The sequence below is a fragment of the Enhydra lutris genome, unplaced genomic scaffold (assembly GCF_002288905.1).
Source record: "Enhydra lutris kenyoni isolate GAN:26980312 unplaced genomic scaffold, ASM228890v2 scaffoldscaffold27, whole genome shotgun sequence".
In the NCBI taxonomy this organism is placed as follows: domain Eukaryota; kingdom Metazoa; phylum Chordata; class Mammalia; order Carnivora; family Mustelidae; genus Enhydra; species Enhydra lutris.
In genome coordinates, this window is record NW_019154111.1 from 13,687,759 (window position 1) to 13,695,390 (window position 7,632).

Consider the following 7,632-nt stretch of genomic DNA (forward strand, 5'->3'; position numbering starts at 1 on the left):
ATGTAGCCTACAAGAGGCTCTTCACTCGTTGGCTTAAGTGTAACTTTCAGCTTTATCTCCTACCCGTCCCATCCCGCTTGGCTTGTGCTCTCGTCACCACCCTCTCGGTGTTTCCTAACAACCCGCCCTTTCACATCTCTTTGATCTGTATTTGATTTGATCTGTCTTTATCAAGTGGATCTCCTCTGCCAGGACTAAGTACGTTTTTCTGATTTTCTGCCTAATGAATGCCAGTAGTAGTCCCGGTTAGCTTTTGAAGTCATTCCTGACCCCGCTAGACATAATTCCTCTATTATTTGCCTTCCTAACACTTTGTATCTTCAATACACTTTGCCAGATTTTGCTATGAAAAGCTTTTTATCGATATGTCCTCCTCTAGGCTAAGCTCCAGGGTAAGATCTGCCTTATTCATCTTTTTTTAAAAATAAGATTTTATTTATTTATTTGTGTGAGAGAGAGAGCCCAAGAAGACAGAGGGGCAGAGGGAGAGGGAGAAACAGACTCACTGATGCTTAGGGAGCTGGAGGGGGGCCGGATCATGGGATCATGACCTAAGCCAAGGCAGACCCTTGACTGGGCCACCCAGGCGCCCCTGCTTTATTCATTTTTTTTTTATCTACAGCTCTGACCTTGCTGCCCAGTTCATAGCAAAAGCTCAATAATTTGGGGTGCCTGGGTGGCTCAGTGGGTTAAAGCCTCTGCCTTAGGCTCGGGTCATGATCCCAGGGTTCGAGGATCGAGCCCCGCATCGGGCTTTCTGCTCAGCGGGGGGGCCCCGCTTCCTCCCTCCCTCTCTCTCTCTCTCTCTGCCTACTTGCGATCTCTGCCTGTCAAATAAATAATAAAATCTTTAAAAAAGCTCAATAATTTTATGAACTGAATGGGCGGGGCCCACTGCATGTCCCTGATTTAAGAGGAATACAGGAAATTTTTCACTTACTCATTCAATTTCATGTCATGAAATTCAAACATTGAATGAGGACTACAAATGGAACATAAACTTACTCTGTTCTTAGCACATAAAGCCTCATGCTTTAACATCCAATTGAAACAAGTAGCATGCTGATGAAAGCTTTAAATACAAAGCAAGTTAACCCACTTTTAAGTGCCAAGGAGACAGACTGACAACGAATGCTTTGGGAATTCAGACAAAAGAGTGATGGTGGTAATCCGGTGGTAATCCGAGAGGTCTTCCTAAGAAGCTATGAGTCATACTGGACTAAGGAATTCCTGAATGCAACTATTTAGCAACAGCAGTAACGAGGAACAAGAGAAGGTGGGGGACAGATGGGGGGTAAATTCTTGGGCCAGGTAGGGGAGGGAGGAGGTAAAAAAAAAAAAAAAAAAGGTGGGGCTGGGGCATGAAGAGAAAGCATAGATGTAAGTTTGTCTAAGTAATATAAAGTCTTAATCTGAGGACCCTGAGCTGAAGGCAGAGGGAATTATGGGTCTTTTGAAGGTTTCTAAATCTGTGCCTATGTGGGAGGTAGAATGAGATTGAAAATTCTAAGTGGTTCTTTCTAGGAGGGGTTCTTTCTAATAGGGATTAACTATAGAAGAGACTGCATCAGGAAGTGTTTTTAATACTTTAAGAAATGCCTCCTTGAAGTCAAGCACCGTGCTGGTAAACCCACAATGAATAGGACATGGTCTGAGCCCTCAAAGAACTGCAGTCTGGTGGGAGAGCCACCCATCTCGGAAGTGTCCTAGAGGAAGCTGGATAAGGCAGTGGGACTCTGCCAGTGATGGGACCATCCACCCCTGTGATTCCCTGTGGGTAAGGGCTTGGTCTAAGGCAGAGCAAGGAAAGTGGAAAAAACTCTTATATACAAGAGGAATTTTTAAAGTGGAAATAAGTCCTGAGCTTAGTCACTTCTTAGATGAAAGAAATGAAGGAACACTCAAAAATTTAAATTATTAATCATAGGAAAGTGAAAGAATGAACTAAATGGGTGTAAGAAAAGAGAAATGAGTTTAAGACATGGAGAGTCTAAGACAATGGCAGAATATCTTAGAAGAATCAATAGGGGCCTCTGGGTGACTCAGCTGGTTAAGTGGCTGCCTTCAGCTCAGGTTATGATCTCAGGATCCTGGGATCAAGCCCAGCATGGGGCTTCCTGCTCAGCAGAGAGTCTGCTTCTCCCTCTCCCTCTGTCCCTCCACCCTGCTTGTTCGTTCTCTCTCTCTCTCTCTCTCCAATAAATAAAGTCTTCAAAAAAAATTAAAATAAAGAGAGTTAATAGGCTGGAGGAGATACTCAGAAGGATCATTGACCAGGAGTCAGCCAAGCGAGCCATGAGAACGAGTGAGCTGAGGAAAGAAAAGTGCATTAACCCTCCAGGGAGCCCAGGATTTAGAAAGTAGGTGGAGGAGGAAGAGGACTTGAAGGGTGACATGCATAAGAAATGTCACCTTAGCTGCCCCCAAAGCCCATGAGTCCCAGTTGCTGTCTCTCAGAGAAGTACTGAGGTACTGTTTATGGCAAAAGGCTGATGTTCTTCAAGCATGATGTTCTTCAGTGCTCCTGAACATTTACTCCACAAATAAATGGATTGTTTCCCATGTACCAGGCACTGTTCTAGGCATTGGGGATACAGCACTGAACAAATGGACCGAACTCTCTCATGATGATTATATTCTGGTATGTAGCCAATAGTCCAGATAAAAAAGCAAAACATAGAGAATGGGAGGTAATGATAGGTACCAAGGAATAAAATAAGGCAGGGAAGGAGAGAAGTGAGGGCTGGGACTATCCAGGATGGTGTTGCAATCTTTAAAGAGTGGCCAGGGAAGGCTTATAAAGAGGAAGACATGTAATATCCAAAGGTGGTGAAGAACATTCCAGGAAACGGGAACAGCAAGAACAAAGGTCCTGATCTGAAGCATGCTTGGCAGTGTTCAAGAAGCAGCGGGGAGCCAATGTGGCTGGACTGTGGTAATTGAGTAAAGAAAATGAGGTCAGAGAGGAGGGAGCAGAGATGCGGACAAGGAGCAGGAGGACACCATGTAGGGCCTTTTGGCTCTTGTAAGGGCTTTCCCTCTACTATGAGAAGGACTATGACTATGACATGGAAGAGACTGGCTGTTGACCAGACTGTTTCCTACTATGGACACGGCTGGACTACAGTATGGATGGGTAACTGAGCTCTGGCCAAGGGAAAAGTAGCAGAAATGATGTCTACCACTTCCAGTACTTGTCTTACAGACCTGCTATGAGCCATTCTCCAAGCTCTCTTTCTGTGGCAACACTAGAAATCATGTAGTACAGATGGCCCATCACAAGATGGAAGGAGCCCGGGTTCTTGTGGAAAAACCACTCACTGAACAGGAACAAGTTTTTTGGACTTTTTCTGAGTGAAAAATGAATTCTATGGGTTATTTTCTACCTCTGATATATTGGGATTTATCTCTTTCAGAGCTAACATTACCTTAACTAATACAGATGGGAAGACATTGGAAGGTTTTGAGTGGAAAAGTGACATGATCTAACATTTTAAAGGGGTTACATATGACCAAAGGGGGTGAGATTAGAAACAAGCCACCCATTTAGGAGGCTTTTGCAACAATCCAGGTGATGACAATGATGATGGCTTGGTATAAGGTGGTTAGCAGTGAGAAGTGATCCTGCAGATATTCTGAAAGTAGCTTAAGAGGATTTCCTAATGGGTTGGAAATGGGGTGGAGAGAAAGAGAGAGTCAAAGATGATCCCAGAGTTTTGAGAAAGCAGAAAAATGGAGCTGCCATTGACTAGGATAGAGAAGACCTTGGAAGGAGCAAGTCTTGAGGGATAATATTGAAAGGTTAGTTTTGGACATGTTAAGATTCCTATTAAATATTCAAATAGAAATGTCAAGTAGGCAATTGGATGTGTGTCGGTGGAGTTCACAGTGTTCTGGACTAGAGATATAAATTTGGGAATAAAATTGGTTTATGTGTGATATGCAGCCAAGAGTTTTGATTTGGAGATGGTAGAAGGTGTTGATGAGAATGAATCAGCAAAGGAAACTGAGAAAAGTCAGTGAAGGAGGAAAGCCAGGAGAGTGTAGTGTTCTAAAAGTCAAGCGAAGAAAGCATTTCAAGGAGAAAGGAGTAGTCACATATGTCACATGCCGGTAACAGTGAGAGGAGGACTGATTAGCCATTGGGTTTAGCAACGTGGGGATCAGGTTTGGTGGGGTAGTGGGTGCCAAAACCTACCAGAGGGGTTCAGGAGAGAATAGGAAGCAAGAAATTAGAAACCCATTTAAGGAATTTACTTTAAAGGGGTGGAGAAAATTGGAGCAGAGGGGTAGTGGGGCCAAGGAAGGTTTTGTTTTATTTTCTTCTATTTTAAAATGGAAGAAATATGTTAAGCAGAAATACCAGCTTGTTGCAAATGGAAAGGATCTAGGAGTGAGGATAAAATTGATGTAGGAAAAAGGCAGAATTGCTGGAGCAATGTCCTTGAGTAGAAGAGATGGGATAGGATCTAGTACAAAATGGAAAGAGTTAGACTTTGCTTAGAACTGAGATGGTTCTTCCACAGTAATAAGGAGAGAAACTAGATCTACGGGTCTGGTTCCAGGTAAGTGGTGGTCATGGTGGAGAGAGCTTGGAGTTCCCTTTCCATTGCTGTGATGTTCTCAGTGAAAAAGGAAGCTGGGTCAACAGGAGGCACTGGGCATCTGAGGGAAGAGAAGGTGTGAGGTAGCCATTCAGCAGAGAGAACAGATGAGGGAGCATAGTGCAATCTCCAAGCAACATTGAGGACCCTCCTGAAACCTGAGATGACTTTGAGGTAATACTGGTTAGTATATCACATGGTTTTCTCCAGCCAAGTTTAACGGCATGATGCAGGCATGGAGTTGGTGGAGAGTTGGGACTTGGCCAAGTAAATAGAGTCACGTGGAAGAGACACAAAGGTGTTGAGGGTGCATGGAAGGGAGTGGTGAGAATAATGACTGATCATGGAATCTAGGCTGAAGGGGAAGGAAATGAGGACGTGAGGAGTGTGAGGGATACTGAAAACCCAGGAGCAGCAATAGATTATGGGATTAGTGGGTGGAAGGATTACTGGACTCAGGGAAAGACAGGAGGTAGTGGAGCTGGAGAGGGGGATTCATGGAGTGGGGTGCAGTTATTAACGACAAACTCTAGGATAAAATCACAAGAGTCAGTGGCTGATGAGGGTAGTGGGCAGGATTACTGGGGTACAGCATGCTGCTCAAGGAACCTCGACCAGGCCATGGGAGGGTTCATCTAGGTGGATACTGAAATCACCAACAATTAGGACACAACCTGTCCCTGGAAAGAGTGATGGTGATCCAGGACCTTACCTTTTAGCCCTCCAACCCTTTTAATTACTCCAGTGTTGGAAAAGACCCTCATAGGCTATCTTAAATCAGAGCAAGACATCTGAAAAAGCTTTCTAATTGGAAAGTTGGTTGAAATACTCATAGTCTATTTTTTACTGAATGTGAAATATTGTGTATTTTATTTTTTAAATTAAATTTAATTTTTAAAAAGATTTTATTTATTTGACAGACAGAGATCAGAAGCAGGCAGAGAGAGAGAGGAGGAAGCAGGCTCCCCACCAAGCAGAGAGCCCTATGCAGGGCTCGATCCTAGGACCCTGGGACTGTGACCTGAGCTGAAGGCAGAGGCTTTAACCCACGGAGCCACCCAGGTACCCCTGAAATATTGTGTATTTTAAATAAAGTGGCCAGTTTGTGAGCCATGAGACAGACACTCCTTGGTGACTCCCTTGATCTGTAATTTGTGAACCTCTGATTTTACCTTTACTCTAAGCCTGGAGCCTCTGACTTACTTATGTTTTGAGGTAGGACCACCTCTCTGTGGAATCACTGGTTTCATAAGCACTAACAAGGTATGTCAACATTTAAAGGGGGTGTCAGATGCAAAAGAAATTGAGCTAGTGTCTATAGGACTGAGACCACAGCCATCTTAGAATGTTGGACTATGAAAGAGAAAGTCCCCCTACCTCACACACCTTATCTTAATACTGCCTCCTGAGGAACCTTTCTGCAGCCTCAAACCCAACCCTTCATTTGAAACACCAGAGCCAGACTAGCAAATCCAAGTTAGGGAATGTGCTTAGGAAGAAGATGCAAAGCTTGAATCAAAAGAGGGACTAACAACAAAAATAAAATAAAATAAAATAAAATAAAATAAAATAAAATAGGGAAAAAAGGAAACTTCAGGAGAGGCCCTTGGCTGGAATTGTTTTTAGTCCCTCATAGTTACCAGAATAATTGGCACAGAGAAGAAAACACATTTGTTTGGGTATATGGCCTTACTTTCAAGTTTTAAATTAGATAAATAGAAGCTTCGTGAGGCATCTCTCAGTGGTGTATTTCTTCTCTTTTCCTCTTCGGCTTCTCATTCAGGTCCCTTCTGTTTATTTCTGTTACCACCTTTTTGTGAGATCTCCCCTCTCCTCTGACATCCTCCCTCCACCTCCTCTTCACCGCCATTTTGTTCTCTTCCCCTCTCCGTCAGTCCTGCTTCCCTTTCCTTTCTTCTCTTCATCTCCATCACAGCTTCCTGTGCCCGCCCTGGTGGTGATAATGGAGGTGAGGTAGGATGGTGGTGGTGTGGACCAGAGTTGTGTAGAGGAATGATGCTGGAATGATGCCCTTACCCGGAGCCATGCTCCCAAATGGTTCTCCAAGGAAAGGCTATGCTGTCAATATGAGGAGACTCTTATTTTTCCTTAGTTGTAGCTTTCTCCTTCCCTACATCAGACAGAGTCCCTCGGAAAGCCGAATGTGAGTGGTGTTGGCGAGGGCCGCATAGATTCTCCCCGGTGCGCAGAAGGGGTTCAGATAGAATTTCCTGTTAGCGTAGGGGAGAAAAATGTCCAATGAGATACAGCTTGCCTAAAAAACTCGTCTGTGGACACAAAGATACTTAAGGTAGTTTTTTAATTGTCAACTCTTAATTACAGGCATCTCATAAGGGTTAGTGTTATATTGATATTATTTGGCTGGAGAAAACACAAGCCACTCCTCCCTTCTTTAGAGATCTCTCTCTGGTCAGACAGAGGCACATAGGAAGTACTTAATGAATATTGGCCAAACGAATATATGGATGGGGATGAACCTTTGGCACATGGAAAGATAAAGGCTGGGCTCCAGAGAAGTATCACCCCCTAGCCCACGCTTTCTGGCCTAGTTCCTTCTCGTTCATTCTGTGACAGAACGTTGGGGCTCCCCAAGAGCTCTGGAAAGGAAAAGGAAGAGCCAGCTTCTCACTCCCTCGAAGCCAGAGGGAGGGACTGTGCTGTGGAGGAGGACAGGAGGACGCAGCCCCTCCCACACAGCCGGGAGAAAGCAGGTCTAGCCACAACAGTGTTGTCCTGGTCTCTGTCCTTTCAGGGCCACTGGTAAGAACTCCCAGGGGCCTCTAGGGGGGCTCTGGAGCTGCCACATTTAGGATTTCACTCAACCCAGTTGGAGGTAGAGAAGAACCGGGAAGGAACAAACAGAATGGAGGTGGCTTTGGCTGGAACCCCCCACTCCCACCCACCACCTCCTGGAAGCACCCCCAGGCCCCTAGGACCTGAACCCAGGCCTAAAATGGGACTCCAGAGCTGTCCCATGAAGATGGTCAGATTATTTCCAACACAGTAC